The sequence below is a fragment of the Microtus pennsylvanicus genome, chromosome 6 (assembly GCF_037038515.1).
Source record: "Microtus pennsylvanicus isolate mMicPen1 chromosome 6, mMicPen1.hap1, whole genome shotgun sequence".
Classification (NCBI taxonomy): domain Eukaryota; kingdom Metazoa; phylum Chordata; class Mammalia; order Rodentia; family Cricetidae; genus Microtus; species Microtus pennsylvanicus.
This window is the reverse complement of record NC_134584.1, coordinates 30193748-30212703: the sequence shown is the minus strand read 5'-3', so window position 1 is coordinate 30212703 and position 18956 is coordinate 30193748. Positions and strand designations below refer to the sequence as shown.

Genomic DNA, 18956 nt, shown 5'->3' with positions numbered 1-18956 from the left:
GCTGGGGAAGACGGGGCTTGTGGTCAGGTTCTCACTGCCTGTAGACTTGTCCCTTGCCCACTCTTGTCCTTGTGTGGAGGAAGCTGCTGTGTCTATGATGCCCTTTGAGATCGAGGCTTTGGGAGTTCCCTTTTCTGAGGCTAGCTGTCAGAAGGGAGGAAGGTATCTGACTCAGAACCAAGAGTTGAATTCTTTGTCTTTGACACCGAAGAAAACGGTTGAACGGGGCAGTAACATAGCCACGGCTCCCCAGTGAGTGCTTTGGGTCTCAGACCGAGATCCCAGTGACATGCCTCGGGCAGCCTTGCTGTTGAGGGGTGCCACTTGGCAATGACATAGGGGATGTTGGAAAAGGAATTGCTGTGTTTGAAAATGCATTTTATTATTTTAATTAAGCAAAGAAAGCAAAGCTTGAGTCGTCCAAACCTTAGGGACAGGCTGTGTTCCCAAAGTTAATCGGCAATCATTATTGGAGCGCATTAAAACAGTGAGTGGGTTCCCAGGTGTGTCGCAAACCCTAGCTTAATTTATAGCCCAGCTAAGCTAAAACACTGGCATTCTGCTCCACCAATTTCCCATTATTTATCTAAAACAATTTAACTTTCTCCAAACGGTGTGGGACTATACTCCCTGACTCAGGAAGAGAGAGCCATTTTTCTTTCATGTCAAGACCATCTCTGGGCACCACCAGACACCCAACAAAGACTGGGAATCTGCCATCCCTTGTCCCGATACAGACACAGTTGCTGGACTACAGTTGGTGGACTACATCTGTTGTCATGGGGAAAGCGAAGGGTTTGAGGCAAAATGAAGAGAGGGTAGAGGTCAGTGCAGTCGGGGCGAGAGTGAGCAGGAAGGGAGATGGGGTGAGAGCTGCAGAGTCAGAGGGGAGGGGTGCACAGCACTGAGGAAATGGAGGTGCACAGTCCTCCCAGAAGCTGTGTCTGAGGTGTCACCCACCCCGCAGTCTCTCCATGCTGACTCTATTGGGTCCAGGATTCTTCGAAAAGGGCCTGACTTTGTTACTGATGCCATCTTCCAAACTAAAGGGGAGCATTGTGGTTTACAGCTGCAGGTGGGTTTCTAGAGAGAAACGGTGTGACGATTTCGGAAAAGAAAAGAAACTGAACTGACTAGCTATTTCTCCAGAAATGCCATTTTCTTACTGTAAAAGTAAAACACATTAGTTAAAGAGCTTCTTAGAAACATAGATCTATATAAATGAAACAATAAAAAATTCTATAATCCTAAGGGACAATCTATACATTTGTGCATATTCTCCTAGGATTTCATCAGTTTAAATACATATTTTATAAGTATAATTTCCTGTGCTATTGTAATGTGTAAAGTCATTTCTCACTGCATTTTAATTTAAAATAGCTTGGCTAATATCTAAGTTATAATGTCATTTTTTAGTGACAGGACATTTCAAACAATTATGTGGTATCTGTAATTTATCTAAATCATTTTCATATGATTGGAGATTTCTGGTATGTTTTCCTCTTATTTCTATTTCTCTCTCTCTCTCAGTACAAGTGGACATTTCAGTTATTTCTGTTCCATTCCTCCTTTTCCTTACTGTGATATAGAAAAGCTCATCATAAGCATTGATGATTTTTCATTGACTAAACTGTCAGAAAATGACCAAGTGGGGAACACACACACACACAGTTATTTAAGACTTCCAATACCAGTTCTTTTCTTATGGATACATTTAAAGTTTGCCTCTTGACAGTAACAGACATATAAGTAACCCCCCTGCAATACTGTAAATGCATGCCTACCTTTGTGTGTGTGTGTGTGTGTGTATGTCTTTGCAGATTATCAAAATTATGCTTTGGCCAGAATTATCTTTGGCACACTACAACAACATTATAATGGGCAGACCTGAGAGATTGCGTAGTGTAATAACAAACATCTGCACTTATGCTCCTTATCCGTTAACTTTCCTTTCCACTCCTATGCTTTTTTGTCAGTCTCTTAAACTCCAGGTTTGCCTCTCCATCTAGTGGCTCCAGTGCCGGTAGGGATTTTCTCCTGGACTGATGGGAATAGAAAAGCAGAATTAAAAAGCGGCCATCACAGCTCAGACACATACCAGACACGGGGGGAAGTTGGTCTCCTTTCTTCCAACCCCCAACACACTTTCTTAAGCAGATATAGACACATCCCAGGAGCCCAAGAAGAAAGTGATATTAGCAGCTAACACGGGTGAGCCAGAGATACATTATGAAATCCTGTAATAACTTTTAGGGATATCGACTGCCTGTATTAGATGTATCCCTTGTCACTCTGCTACGGAACAACCTAAGGGAAGCAGAGCTTATTCTGGGCCATCGTGTAATGGAATGTGGTTCACTATAGTGGAGAAGGCAGGGCAGTAGGACCAGCTCTTGTCCCTGGCAATGGGAGTGTGAGGCTGTGGCTCAGCAGATCAGCAGATCAGGAAACAAAAACACTCTGGCTGGAATTGGGGTTAGTGTGTATGCCATAAGACCTACCCCCCCACACACACACACCAGTAACCCACTTCCTCCAGCAAGGCCCTACCTCCTAAAGTCACCACAGCTGCCCAGAACCACTCCACCAGTGAGAACCGCATGTTCAAGTCTATAAGCTCTGGGAGGCATTTTCATTCTAAACAATAACACATAGTACCTGACTTTCAATCTCTTTGCCCCAGAATTCAGAGGCAGAGATGAACTGGTTAGGCACCTCTAATCCTCATCCATCTCCTTCCCCAAGCTCTTCTGCTGTGTTACTCCGGTAACACCAGCCTCCTTCAGGCAGGAACATCCAGGCAGGACACCATCCCTATGTGGGACCATTTAATGACCCAAGTGGTTACTGGGAAATCTGCCTTTTCTTGTGCTCGCCCAACAATGTATTGGTAAGGAAACTGCAGAAATTTGTAGAAATGAAGCCCAAAAGCACTTGTGGCAGTGTGGGAATGAGTACCACATGGCTTAGCTCCAGAGACTCACAGCGCTGAGCTCATGTCTCACCTAGCAAGGGGCACTAGGATCCAGGTTCAGCCTCCTCATTTCTTCATCAAGAACTTGACCCAAACCCTCTCCAGGAGCTGGGCAAAGCTGCAGAGCTGGTCTAAGAGTTTTCTGATGTTGTCCCTCATAGTATGATTCTGGATTTTTAAAGGGAGAAGACAAAAGCAATAGATTCAACCTCTCAAATATCTGGCCTTAGACACAGCAGATAATTTTGCAGTTCTAAATAAAAATATTAGGATGATACATTGTCAAATAGTTTGGGCTATGCCCAATTTATAAAATTTACTAGAAAAAAACAGATTCTAATAATTCACAAAGTTTTTCAAATGTTCATGATGTGCAGAGAGATATTTTATGCATAGATTTGGGATATAAAGTAAAGGCTGTATTTGGGGTCGTTGGCTTGTTTTATTTCTTGCCTTTAGCCTTCTGTCTACATGTGAGCTTTAACAAAGGAAATCTGCTTAAGATGTGTTAGCGCTCATCCATCCCTCAAAGGCCTGCTGAGCCCTGTCTCCACATCTGGGCTCTGCTCCTCAGCAAACAATGTGTGAACAACGCAGATGGGGGTCTTGTCTTCCCAAAGCCTCCACTCACTGCCTTAGCTCTCAGACTTCAGTTCTCCTCAGAATCCTCAGGAAGGCCCAGAGTGGGGCCTGAGACTTGGCATTTCTGACTAATTCCCTCTTCTGCTCGAGAGGCTGCTAGACCACACTCACAGAGAGAGCCATCGCTCTTGGGAGGCGGGCAATCCCAAATGTAACAAATGAGCAATGTTTCGTGTTCTGATGTCTAAAGGAGATAATCAAGATGATGGGTTAGAGAACAGAGGGGAGGTGGTCTCTTTAGGCTGCTGTCTGGTCTCTAGGGGGTTGAGGGCTAAGACAGAGCTGGTTCTCCACTCTAACTGCACCCTGGATCCCTTGCAGCAGCTTCGAAAGCTCAAGGGTCCGCCCTAAAATGTAACATGGAAACCTGGGTGTGGGGCCTAGCGAGAAGAACTTGGCATGGGGGAGGGATTAAGGATTTCCAGTTGAAGAAACAAGAGATTAAAAGCATGCAAGCAAAGTTGAGCTCGGGTCTCAAAGGCCTGATGGAGAAGGGACAGTGGCAAGCTGTAATTAAGGAGTAGGGCATAGTCACGTGATCAGTGGGCCTTGAAGGCTGTCTAGTCTATTTTGACTACTCTAACGAAATACCTCAGCTGCGTGGTTATACAGAACTCTGTACGCATGGTTCTGGAAGTTGTAGCGTCCAAGATCAGGGGATCACACACGTAGGCTCTGGTGAGAGCCACTGTCCAGATGGTAGACTGCTGGCTTCCTCTGGTGCGCTCCTGTGTTGGCAGGGACAAACAGGTTCCTTTAGCCTCTTTCATGGCAGTCCTACACCTGAGGGACCTCTCAGGATGAACGCCTCCCAAAGGCCCTACCCCTTAATACCCATGCTATTAACACTTTGGTTCTCGGCGTTCCTAATGCTGGGACCCATCAATACAGTCCCCCGTGTTGTGGTGACCTCCCCAACCATAAAATTACTACGTTGCTACATCATAATTGTAATTTTGCTACTGTTATGAATCGTAATATAAATATCTGATATTCAGGAGAGCTGATATGCAAGCCCCACAGATTGAGAACCAATGCTTTAGTGGCTAGGCTGCCTGCAGGCGAATTTCTGAAGGACACAATCATTCAGGCCGTGGGAATTGAGTTTATCGCAGGGCAGCACAGAGTCACTGAAGACTGCTGAGCTAAAGGGTATGTGCTAGACGGCTGACTCACATTTCGAGGGGGGCTCCTTCAGAAGTGGTGGGCATGCATCAGCTTTATGGGAATCCTCGGTCCTGGCTTAAGGCTTAAATACTACCAGTTTTACCTCATAGTTCTCGACACGATGCCCCTCCCAGTTTGGAATATCACCGAGTTAGGGAGTAAGTATACAGGTTGTGATGTGGAAAGGCTCCTAGGGCAGTCCAGTAGGTTAACTTGAGGGACAGCAGTGGAGGCCCAGGGGAAAGATGGCGTTCCAAGGAATCAGAACCGGAAGGTTGCCATGAAGGCTGTTCTCCAAACTCCTTACAAGCCTAGTATGTGAAAAATCAAAACTTTCCGTGCAACCCCCCAAGTTGTAAGCCACAGATAGGCATTTCAATTTCCAAGTGATGTCTTTCACTCAGAATGAGACAAGGGCCACTTCTCAGATCTTAGGTTGAGACACTGTATTTGTTCTGAAGTGATAGGTGTGGTCTTCTAGTTCTTGCTTTGGTAACTCCGATATCACTTCCCCAGTTGGTACTGTGCCTTCTCTCTGACCTTTCGTTCCTGTGCCCTTCTATTAAATATAACAGCGTGCAATACAGTAGTCCACGTCTGTAATCCCAGTAATGGGGAGGTAGGAGCAGCATGGATGAGCATGCCCAAGGCCACCTGGGGCCACATGGGAAGACTCTATCTCAAACATAAACAGACAAACACATATTAAATGCATACTTAATTTAAGAATATAACTTCCCATTATTGCCTCCTATACTTAATTTAAGGTAGCACTATAACACTTGCTTAATAAATTGAAAAGAAATAATTAAATTCTGCTTTTAGTCCCTTTTCGGTTCTGTATCTTTCCTTCCCTGCTTTGAAAGCAGCATCTAGCCTTCGTAGTCATGGTTTTATACTTTTGCTTCATCTGTGAGTGTTTATGAAGTAGCATCTACTAGCTATTTGGCATATATAATATGAATACAATAACGCTTAGTTTTTAGATAGCCTCTAAGGATTGGTTTTTCTTTTATTCTGCACTGCTATGTTCTCAATATGTATTCCCCACCTCTCGGCGGTGGCTCCGCCCACTGCAATGCTGCTGTACAGTCCAGTTACAATCCATTTCTCGAGTCTCAAGAAGTGTTTCCTTTCTTGCCACTATTTCCAGCCTCGCCAGTGTGAGGGTATACATTCTTCTGCTCTGTTTCTACAGATAATCTCTTTGCGTTAGTTTGTAGAGATTACCCATCTAGTTTTAGGCCCTAATCTCATGTCAACTACGTGCTTTGCAAAATTTATTCTCTCAGAATAAAACTGACTTCCTTCCTACTTTCATTTTAATAACTCTTTTCATATAGATGTTTGAAAATCTTTTATATTATGCATATTTGCCTATGTGTACCTGGCAGGAAAGGGTATGCACGTGCCACAGCCGGCCTGTGGAGCTTGGAGGGCAAACTTGTGGGAGTTGGTTTCCTCCCTTTAGTATGTGGGTCCCAGAGATCAATTCAGATAGTCAGTCTTGGCAACAAGTGCTTTTACTCAGTGAACCATCTCACTGGCCAGACATTTAAAATGTTAGTCTATGTTGTCAAATTTTAGAGTAAGAACTTCATTATTGTCTGGTTTTGTGTGATTTTAAAGAAGTTATTACCCCTAAGTAATAAAGCCATTTTCTTAGTTTTTCCTTGAATATTTTTAAAATATTTGATATGGACATTTAAACATTTTCTGTTTGTTTGTTTGCTTGTTTCATTTTGTTTTTTGAGAGGGGGTTTCTTTGTGTAACAATTTTGACTGTCCTAGAACTCAATTTGTAGACCAGGCTGTCCATAGACTCACTATGATCTGCCTGCTTCTGGCTCCCAAGTGCTGGAAACAAAGACGTGTGCCACCACCACTCGGCCAGACATTTAAATCTTTAAGTGTCAGGATATTTTTTTTACATTTGTGATATGATCTGAGCATCTAATATGTTCCCGTATAGGTAACTAGGTGATTATGTGTGTGGGTATATGTATATGTTTATCTATATGTGTGTGTACATTATACATACACACACACATATACATGCATATTAGACTGGCCTCATCCTTACAAAACCCTTCTTGCCCCTGCCTTTGCCTCATGAGTGCTGAGATCAAAAGTAAATGCCAACACATACCTGCTGCGTTATTGATTTCACTCTTGTCTGCAGTGAGATCCTAATTAGTCTTATTAAATAAAAGCCCAGAGTCAGATATTAGGGTGAAAATGAAAGATCAGAGAAGCAGAGTAGCAGCCACAAGGCTTCTTACATCTGTGAAATCTCAGACCGAGTGAGGGCTCCTGTCTCTATGAATCCTCAGACTGAATGGGCGAGATCCTGTCTCCACCTCCTGATGCTGGGATTAAAGGTGTGAGCCTCCTCCAGTGCCTGGCTCTGTTTCTCTTTTAGACTGGTTCAGTCTCAGTAGCCCTGGTGGCCTTGAACTCCACATCTTCCTGCTTTCTCCTCCCAAGTGCTGGGATTAAAGGTGTGTGCCTCCGCTGCCTGGCCTCCACGGTTAATTAGTGCCTAGCTATGCTGATCTCCAGGCAAGCTTTACTTGTCAGAACACAAACAAAATACACAACACATGTCACCTTTACCCACCTCTTCCCAGTACCACCTGTTTCATGCAAAAGCCCATTTCCCACACAGCCTGACTCCTCCTCTAGACTCCTGACTCTATGCAATTCATAAAACCCCATGTTTATCATAGTCTTTTTTATCACAGGCTTCCGTTCTAGGCTCCTGCATCTTCTTACACAAATACTTATCATTTTGGACTGTTGTCTCACAATTGCCGTCTTAGTCACTGTTCTACTGCTGTGAAGAGACACCATAACTAACAGCTTCAGAGGGCTAGTTCATTATCTTTACAGCAGGAAGCCTTGCAGCACACAGGCAAGCAGGCACGGCCCCTGAGCAGAGAGCTGTATATCCTCACCACAGGCAGCAGGGAGAAGGGGGGGGCATTGAGCCTGGGTGGGCTTTTGAAACCTCGAAGCCCACTCCCAACGACCCAGCTCCTCCATCAAGACCACGCCACCTCTAACAAGGCCAAACCTAATCCTTCCAAACAGGTCTTCAATGCAAAGAACCCTCACAACAGACCTAAATTAAAGTGTCTGAGGCAGGGGGATTTATTTTATTTATTTTTTCTTGGAAAAAAAATTTCCACCTCCTCCCAGCCTCCCATTTCCCTTCTCTTCCTCCCACTCCACTCCCCCTCCCCCCACCCCTTTCCCCCTCCCTCTCTAGACTGAAGAGCAGTCAGGTGGAAAGTCCAAGGTCCTCCCCCCTCCATCTAGGTCTAGGAAGGTGAGCATCCAAACTGGCTAGGCTCTCACAAAGCCAGAACATGAAGTAGGATCAAAACCCATTGCCATTGTCTTTGGCTTCTCGAGGCAGGGGGATTTTAAAGAGGTTAAAGAATGCTTCCCTGTCTCTTCCTATATATTGAGAGCTTTTGCTTTGTAAAAGGTCTTCTCACCTCCAAAATGTCATATGCACTTTCAAAATATAGACAAAAATGAGCTTTGCCTCACCAAAATTTTCGGGATTTTGTCATGTGTCTTAATCCCAGGCGTGAAATTCTAAAACCTGAGTTGAGACTCACTATTCTGTCCCTGGAGTTCAGCTGTAAATACTGATAAGACGGCAATAAATCCAACCCTTATGTAAACCCTGGCAGAGCAGGAGAGGTAACATAAACATCTGCACCATATGATTTACGACAGACATTTCGACGAAATAATTCCGGTGGCATCCACTAAAAACACACTTGGGAGGCTTACTGCGCATGCGTACATTTTGATTTGTCAATATGTAGAAGTGCGTCCATTGAACTTGTTGCGACGCTATTCACTACAACATGGGGATGGGGGGAGGGACAGCTGAGTTTATCACAAGAGGATATTCATACGAGAGAAACTAATTTTATTGCCTGTACCCCTAACCGCATGAGACAGCACTTGAGAACAGGGCAGAGTTTCCCTGTGGCGGAGCACGGCCACCCCAGCACAGCAGGCCTGAAAGAGGCACATTGTTCAGATTAGTCACCTAGGAGGTGGAGAAGGTGACTCAGGGAGTTTCCAAAGAATGGTTCAGCCAAGAAATGACCGGAAATGAGGGAACTACTATAATTTCTGATTTCTAAGCAGAGTTCACCTGAAGCTACTGAGCATGCCTACTGGCTCTCAGAGGCAGGAACCAACTAACCTGGGCAAGTACAGTCAAAGTGATAAGCAGAGCAAGGCAGGAGAGGAGGAGTGACATCATTGTTGGCCTCACTGGTCCACCTTCCCACATGGTAAGTCCCTCTCTACCTTGTAATCCGCTCTCCCTGTATGTAGGCACCAGGCACATTCCTGGGGACTGATACCAGACCCACCTTTTGATCAGAGAGAACTGGGTTTCTCTTTTCCTTGCACACAGGTAGTCAAACTGGACCTGGGAGGATGGTATCTTCTTAGGCAAAGACACTTAAAGAACTAGAAACTAACACATTTCTGCATTTGTAATTACTTACTGGTTTCATTGTTAAGATCTCTGTTTGACTAAATGGCAATAAACTGTGTATTCATAGATAACTATAATGAAAGTTTCTCTTTGGCAATATACACTGTTTGCTATTCTAGAAAATGTTTAAGAGAATTTAGCCCACAGTGGAAAAACAGAGGGATGCTTGATAAAAGTTAGGGCTCCTGGGATCTAGAACTGGGCGGAGAAGGCTTGCCTCCATCTTCAGATCCTAGCTGTCTCGTGCTGGGAAACTCCATTCCTCCCTGTTGCCCGCCCCAGCACAGCCAGGCTGAGTCCATCTCCATCAGCAAACATGAATAGGGATCCTACACAGTCCATTCTTCCTGTTCCATGATTAGTTCCTGAATACAGTGGACCCGATGACCCCCAAGCAGTTTCTGTTTCAGGATTTACTATTCTTTAGTGAACACAATGTGTAATTCTGGAATATAGAAAGAATCAGGGTGAGGTTTGAGAACTTTTTCCCTTGAAAAGGGTGCTGGTTTGGGACAGGTTTGGAGTAGAAGTCGTGTATAGAGTTGACAATTAGAGTAAATGTATACCAGCCTCCTGGGAGGTTCTGGGCTAGTATTCAGTGTATGTGTGTGAAAGGAATTTGGGGATGGCTTAAAAGTGGTATCAAATGGGATATTGATGTCTACAATTTACTCTGGGATGCCTCTATCTCCTCTAAGGAAAGATGGGTGATTAAATGGAAAAATGGGCTGAAATAAGAACCAGCCTACGGAATTGTGCAAGCTGGGTGGCAGATGTACAGGCATTCACCTTCAACTTCAATTAAAAAGCTCATGCATGTGATTTAAATGTTTTATACTAAAATGTTAGGGAAAATTGAAATGTCATAGACTCAGCAAAAGGAGCTATAAATTTAATAGTCTTCATATTCTTGTATATTCTTCATATTCTATACTCTCAACCAATGCATGTATATAGCTGCCATCAATACACCAAGAGAAAAAAAAAGCAATAAATCTTTCTCCCTCAAATGTTAAAAAAAAAAAAACTTCATTATTTTCCCCTCCTGTGAAAGTGGAACACGCATTGGTGATGTACTTTTCAGAAAACAAAAGTCTAAGTACCCAAGAACCTCTGTTAACATTTTGGTAAATGTCTTCCTAAGCACAACACTGGACGGAATACATGTCATTGCTGCGATGCCTCCGGCAATGCATGGCGGCTCTTCCACTCCGTCTGACGCTTCCCTTAGCAAATGGCAGCGACTTCACTGCTCCGTGAAAACTTTCACTGCTCTTTTACCTGCTCTAATGGCTCTTGACTGGCTACATCCTGCTGGCAGCCTTTCCCTTCCCCATCAGTGAAATTCTCACGAGAAGCCTTTAATATTTATTTGGTTATGTGATCTTGCATATGTTAGGATGACAGTATATATGTGTGTTGGTGGGCTCCTAATTTTACAAAAGCCTAATCCAATTAAGGGAAAACCGTGCTTCTACGTTAATAAGTAATGACAAGATTTAAAACAAAATCCTCCCACTCCAGATGGGAATGAAGATACTCGTGTCAATCACTTTGTGTGAAATGATGGGAAACACTAATCCCCTGCTTATGGCACCACACTTATTTGATAAAACAGAAGCATCATCATCGTCAAACTGGTGCTGATGCGGTTTTGCTTAGGTTTATTCACTGATATGTCCCAAGTACTGACGATGAGTGATAGGTACGGTGTTGAAAGAGCATGGAAGGTTCTGGGTTCCCCTGATTGTGGGCATCTTATTTCACAAAATAAGTGAGATTTCACTATTTAAAAGAGGGAAAAAAAAACACTCATGTTCAGAGTTGGAGAGGGACCTTGTGGATCTATCTAAAGGCATTTGTGTGAGTTCACTTTCTGGCACTAGACTGTTCTAATTCTATGGAAATATCGTATTTATTCTCACGCCACTACTTCATGAGAATGCCAGAAGACAGACTGACAGATGGGATAACCTGAGGAATAAAAAGTGTACATTTCCTTCGCAATAGAAAAATTTTTTCTTTTTCCTGTAAGCTTAGCATTGTCCTGAGATACAAAAGGTGCAAGTCTTTACATGCTCTTTCAAAATTAGACATACAATAACAAACAGTAACTAACGAAGTGGTTGTCACCCACTTCCTTTATGCTAGGCACTATTACATTGTGAAGGTTTCAATGCATTGCATTCTCTTAGATTGTTCCTGGAGACACGGTCATTGATCTGGAAAGACAGAGAGAAAGAAAAGGGACAGGGTGTTAAGTAATTAGGAACCAGAAATATCCAAGTCAAACCGTGCCGCCAAAAGTGTGGCTAATGTGCTTTACCCTGTTAGTTCTCTAAGTGGGAAAAGTGGACAAAGCCACTGACCTAGTGAAGTGAACACAAAATGAACTCGCTGCTGCGTGTTTAGTCTTGCTGATGTCTCTGCCTGGGTCTCACTAGGTTGGTTAGTACAAGGTTATTAGTGAATTGTGATAAATTGATATTATGACCCCTTCTCTTTAGACATATAGTTTGAGAGGGTTTTTTTAATCAAAAGAAATTTACTTCTTTGACTGTTCTTCCATATTTTTGTATATATATTATCTAAAATATATCAAAAGTAACTTGAAAATATCCACTGCCATAGCTATTTCCTTTATGTAACTCAGCCATTCAATCTTTATCCATAACCCATATTCATTATCATAGTTTCTTTTGGTTTCGTTTTGCTTTTCAGACAGGGTTTCTCTGCATAGCTTTGGCTGGCCTTAAATTTGCTCTGTAGACCAGGCTGGCATTGAACTCACAGAGATAAGTCTGCCTCTGCCTCCCGAATGCTGTGATTAAACGCGTGTGCCTGTACACTATCATATTTTATAAATCTTGTCACCTTTCACATAAGAGTAATTCATATTTCTATGTTGATACACACTGTTTGAAACTTATTACTTATTTGCTTGTTTGTCTGCTTGCTTATTTATTTATTTATTTATTTACTTATTGGGTTTCTAGAGATAAGGTTTCTCTGTGTAGCCCTGGTTTTCTTAGAACTCACTTTGTAGACCAGACTGGCTTTGAGCTCAGAGAGCTGTTTGTCTACCACACTCCTGTTCACAGTTCTTGTATTGATTGTAACATATTCTGTGATGATACAGTAGTTCTCTGAGAGAGTTGTGACTGCCAGAATTCTTCCAGTTGGAAAATCTGAAATACTCACATTCATAGCATTGATCATTGTTTCCCTCATCTTAGATCATTTCCTTAGGTTAAAATCCAAGAGGCAATCGAAGAGATTAAATTGTGTTAGTTTATGCATATATAGACTAACAAAATGAAATTTAAGGTTTCTGTAGGTTTACTTTTTTAGTGAATAAAATAAGGACTGCTTTAAATCAATTTCCCTTAATTATTATCAAGTTACTATTAAACATTCCACTCTGTTGGGTAATTTCTATATTTCCTTCCTCTGAATTTACAGTTAGGGGACTTACTTATTGCCACCTAAGTGATATTCTCTAAGTGATAAATTCTTTATTTTTTAATTCATTCAGACACAAATTGCAAATCTGTCTCTTTAAAATAAATGACTGGTCTTCTATGTTTTAATTTCTTTAAAAATCAATACATTTGTGTGTAAATACTGTAGATTTTAGTCTGTTGATTTTTCTTCTAATCACTACAATCTATTTAGTATTTGTTCTCAATTATGGAAAGAATTATTTGTGAAACTACAACAGTACCCGTTTATATTTTCTTACCCTAATTTTGTTATTGTAAGATTATCACATATGGATTTTTAAGTCTCTTAATTTGACATCTGTATGATTATCATACCTTTTTATTATTATAGTATATAATAATGAATTATAACAATGTATGTATTGATTTTATGTAATGTAATATTACTAACTTCTAGGAATTTTCTCCACCACCATTTCTATTATTGTTCCTCTTTTTGTGGTTTACCTTATTGATATCTTTCTTCGGCGTTTTTCTAAGAAAATTTGATGGTCACGTTTTTAAGTTCTTACAAAGCTCTGTGCGTGAGTCTACCTCTATTATCTCGGGATCGCAAACGAGGAAAGAGGCGTACAGTAACTAGCTTTTACTGTCAGCATTGCTCAGTACATTATCAGCATCTTTCAATGCTTTGCCCTTTAGAGATCTTTCCACCCACGCAAGAGGAGCTACGAGCTCTCCCAATGACTTCCCAGATCACAGCATGGTGTGGCCAGGAAGTTCAGAGGAGCCCCACCTGAGAGCAAAGTCACCCCATGAGAAAACTGTGTGGAAGTTGCAACTGCATCCCAGTTGCTCCTGGAGACCCAATGGGTCCCAGGATACAGGAGCTTCTTCCTTATTGTTCCTGGAATGTGGCTCATATGGATTAAACAAAACTGTACCAATGTCAGGTGTTCGACTTTCATGCTCCAAAGTAAGCGATTCTTTTAGGATCAAATAACTTCCAGAGGAAGAAACACTTCCTATAAACCATGAACCTTGTTTTGTCCATTTTTTTCAAGATTTAAAAAAATTAGAAGCACATTGATCTACATTTGGTGAGATACATTCATCCAGAAAGCATGTGAAACATTTTTCTGCTATCAACCTTTTTAAAGGTGACTATAATTCATTTAAAATGTTTCCAAGAGGCATTAACTAATTCTTTGACCATTAAATGATAAAAACAGAACACTCAATCCCATGATTCTATATTAAATATGCTGCTGGCTATTTTTTATTAAGGTAGCTTCAGAATGAAATATTTATATGTAATTAGGAATTTGTTATATAGATTTTTTTTTTTTTTTTTGGTTTTTCGAGACAGGGTTTCTCTGTGGTTTTGGAGCCTGTCCTGGAACTAGCTCTTGTAGACCAGGCTGGTCTCGAACTCACAGAGATCCGCCTGCCTCTGCCTCCCGAGTGCTGAGATTAAAGGCGTGCGCCACCACCGCCCGGCTGTAATTAGGAATTTGTATGGATATCTTTCTTAGTTAGGGTTTCTATTGCTGTGACAAGACATCATGACCATGGCGACTCAGAACAATGGCAATGGGTTTTTGATCCTACTGCACGTACTGGCTTTGTGGGAGCCTAGGCAGTTTGGATGCTCACCTTACTAGACCTGGATGGAGGTGGGTGGTCCTTGGACTTCCCACAGGTCAGGGAACCCTGATTGCTCTTTGGGCTGATAAGGGAGGGGGACTTGATTGGGGGAAGGGGAGGGAAATGGGAGGCAGTGGCGGGGAAGAGACAGAAATCTTTAATAAATAAATAAATAAAAGAAAACCTTTAATTGGGGTGGCTCGCTTACAGTTTCAGAGGTTCAGTCCGTTACAATCATGGCAGGAAGCATGGCGGCATGCAGGCAGACATGGTACTGGAGCTGAGATTCCTACATCTTGCAGGCTACAGGAAGTCTACTGACAGCACTAGGTGGTATTCGGAGCATAAGAAACATCAAAGCCCACCCCTACAGTGACACGGTTTCTCCAATAAGGCCACACCTACTCCAATAAGCCACACCTCGTAATAGTGCCACTCCCTATGAGATTATGGGACCAATTACATTCAGACTACCACAATATCTGTACTGTATTTTTATATATAAGAATATCCATATTTTTATATATATAAGAATATATTTTATATATAAGAATATCCATACAACAATGATTAGTTTAAAAAAATGGCCATGGATTTGAAGTAGAGTAAGGAAGGGTATATGGGAGGGTTTAGAGGGAGGAAAGGGAAGGGAGAAACAATGTAATTATAATATAACTTCAAAAATAAAAAGCTAAAAATTAATTTTAAAAGGAATGGTTATTACAAGAAAAATAAAGCCCCCTTTAGGATCACTGGCTTAAGATTCTCATTTTTCTTTCATTTAACCTAAAATCTGAATTCCAAATGTAAATTTGCAAAGATTCCAAACTACTTCACAACGTGAAATCAATCTAGGAAGCTTACAAAGTTTCACCTAGAGTGACAGAATCAAATCCCACCTGCCTTCCTGTCCACAGAGTGATCGCTGCATATACTTTATATAATGAGCCTCAGAAGATGCTCACTGCTCGCTGCCTTCATGCAATCCTAACAGCAAAGGAGAAATAAGTCGTCATTCCCGTTCTGCTCAACGCTGTTCCCAACAAGAAAGATCCAGACACTGGTGGTTGCTTTTCGGGATATTTTCTTTCTTTGCAAAATCAATTTTAGGTGATGTTCAAACCGTTTCCTAATTGCCAGATCCAATGGTATCTTCTCAGTCTTTCCAGGGTTATTTGCAAAGCTCTTGACTCCCCCAGCTCTATCTTCCCCATTTGCCTCTGCAAACCTGCAAACCGATAGCAGCTGCTTCCCAGCCCCTTGACACTGTACCTTCCATCTGGTAACGCTCCCAGCAAATCTTTATCTTCCTCAAATATCCTCTGCCTCCCTGGGTCTTCTTTGTCTCTGCAAGTGTCAGCTGCCATGTCTCTGCTGATGACTCATATGCTCAAATGTCACCTGACTCTAATGAAGTCATCTTTCCCAAATCTGGTCCTCTGTGTGCACTTTATAACTTGGTGAGTGCAGTCTCTAGGTTCTCTCATTGTATACATTCTCCACTGCCACCAACACCCTGACATTGCCTTTTCTCCACTCACATGTCATAAGCTACATTCAGAACTTTGGTCATATTCTCAGTGACCAGACTGCTATTGTCTTGGATCTTACACTCCCTGAATCCATCTTCACTCAGCTACTAGAAAGCACTTTCTAGGCACACAATTATATAATATTCTAATCATAGCACACATATGGCTTCCATTGGCCTCATGCAGGGGTCAACAAAATATAGCTTGTGAATCAAATCCAGCCCATTGTTAAGTTCTTTCCCCCGCTTCAAATAAAGCCCAACTGGAACACAGCCAAGATCACTCATTGTCTAAAGTTGGTCTCATGATGCAGTAGCAGAGTTATATTGTTTTTGGCAAAATTCACATGATCTAAAGAGCTCAGCATATTTACTATCCGGTGATTCATAGAAAAAGATTGCTGTCTAGCCTAACGGATAAGGTCTAAACTCATGATGTGGCATGAATGAGCTCTTTCTTTGGACATAATCTCTATTTTGTGGGCCCAGATCTTACCAAATATTTGTTTAACCTCCCTCTTCCTCTGCAGATCCTGACACTGGTCAGTAGGAATCTCTCCCCTAATGGAGAGATCAGGTGTCTATACCACTACCACATACATGTAGCCACTGAGACCATGTGTCTCCACTGCCAAGTGCCCCTGCCATTGCATGTGTGTGGCTATGGATTTAAAATAAGGCTAGCATAGCCAAAGAACTGAAATGTCTTATTGCAATAAATTTTAATTAACATGAATTTAAACTTAAATATTCACAAGTGGCTAGGGGCTGCTACCCTGGGTAGTGTTGTGCAAGACTGTATCACTGTGATAATTAATTTTCATTGTCATTGCAGTTGAATTTAGAGTCACCTAGGAGACACACTTCTGGGCATGTCTATGATGATATTTCTGGAGAGGTGTGGCAGAGGAGAAAGTACCCATGGGAGACCCAGACTCCCATATATATATATATAAAGGGAAAAGGAGAAAATTGAGGGAGTACTTGCACTGTTCATCTCCTTCTGTTTCCTGACAGTAAAGGGATGGTCACTAACCACCTCCTAGTCCTGCCACAAACCCTTCCTTGTCATGATAGACCGTATTCCCCAAAGTGTGAGCCACAACAAATCCTTGGTCTCTTGAGTTACCAGGTACTTAGTCACAGAAAGAAGAAAGTAACAAATCCAGTTGCCAAGGATGCCTTTTTTTATAGTTAAGTCATTTAGCATTCCCTTCCCTTCTGGTAAGCACATTTCAGCAGTCAAAGGTCTCTGGACTTATTTTGTTTTGTAGATGTTTGTTTGTTTGTTTGTTTGTTTGTTTGTTTGTTTGTTTGTGGCGTGAATGGACCCAGGGCCTCACACATGCCGACAAGTGCTATACCACTGAGCCCAGAGTCAGTTCGCCAAATAAGCTTTACTACTAAACGCTGGCCACGTTTGTCCTAACTATATCAGTACCTTAAGGTAATAAGCTCTTACCTGTCTCCTGCAACCACCTGGGCATCAGCCAGCTTGTCTCTAACGCAAAGACCCCTAACCCAGGCCCAGTGTATCAGAAATTTAATCAATATTGATTTGGGAGAAATAGGTTCATCAATGCTACACTCAACTTTTTTTCTAACATATAAATCTTGAGCAAATTAAGAACAACAACATAGAAATAAAATAGCCATCCTAGTACATGTCCCCATGTCCCTCCAATACATGCATTCAATACATTCATCTTCTCTCTTCTCTGTCTCTCTCTGTGTATCTCTTCCCCTTTCTCTCTCTCTGTCTCTATCTATCTATCTATCTATCTATCTATCTATCTATCTATCTATCTATCTATCTACCTATATCTCTCTCTAGTAGCTGTTTACTACCTGCTTGGAAAAAATCCCCTAGACAACTTGATTTTGTTCACACACTTAAAGTTCACTTTATAAAACTGTCTTTAAGATGTAGTCAGAAATGCTACATTCCACTAAACAGCCATGAAGAATTCGCAGCTGTTCTACCAATATGCTCGGTCTCTAGAAAATCGATTTCTTCTTTTTGAAGACTGCTAGCTATTTGTGGTCTACATGAAATCTGAGCCACTCTACATTTAGTAAAACTTCATGTTTTATATTGTCTACACTGCAGACAGGAAACTCCAGGAATTTCCAGGCAGCCCTAAACACAGCAGGCCTGTGGAGACTTATCATACCCCTCACAAGGAGGAGCCAAGACATTCACATAGCAGTTTTGAGAAGGTCCAAAGGCTAGCCTAGTGAGGTGGGTTTCAGAGTTGGCTGGGAATCTATAACTACATGTGTTTGTGTCATTTAAAGTATTAAAGCAAATCCTCTACAGGCCTCCTTTGTGAAGCTGGTCTTACATGTTGGCATGTGCGGAGCTCTGTGTCCATGTAGAATAAGATCGCTGGGAGGTGATTCCCTCGAGATGCTTATCTCTCACTCAGCATCAGCAGTGCCTAAGCTATGGAGATGAAATCAGACGGTTGTTATGCATACCAAGTACCTTATAGCGCCCTGATATTGCATTCATATACTAGCGGCATATACTCTGCTCCAGTCTCTAGAATGAGATGATGCTGCATTTTTCCAATGTGTCCTTGGTCACATGACTCTGGAACTGTTAACACCTTTTACTTTTGCTTCACATGGGTAACACCCTTCTGGCACCCAAATAACATTCTCATGCCTGGGTATGCTCCCCATGGGCTAACCTGCTCCTCCCCAGGGACACTGTTTGCACACCTGTCTGGGTATACTCCCCATGGGCTAACCTGCTCCTCCCCATGGAGACTGTTTGTCCTTTTCCATTGTGGACCTCTCTCTCACCTCTTCAAGTCCTTGTCTGCTCACACAAGAGAGGGGACATGCGTAGCCACTGTGTGGTGGTATGTGTTGGGTCTCTGGTGGAAAGAAAATGACATTTTCACTGTAATAGGAACTTGGACGGCTTAGAATATTGATGGGGGGATACTAGGTAATCAGGCCAAGTTGCCACTGTGGTTAAGAAAAGAATTAGTGGGCATATCCCTAAGTTGT

General features: G+C 42.1%; 1 protein-coding gene across 3 annotated transcripts in view; it reads left to right on the top strand.

The window, feature by feature from the left end:
- Fyb1 (FYN binding protein 1) overlaps nt 1-18956 on the top strand; it is a 126928-nt gene that overhangs the window by 136 nt on the left and 107836 nt on the right. The gene's annotated exons all lie outside the window — the stretch shown is intronic.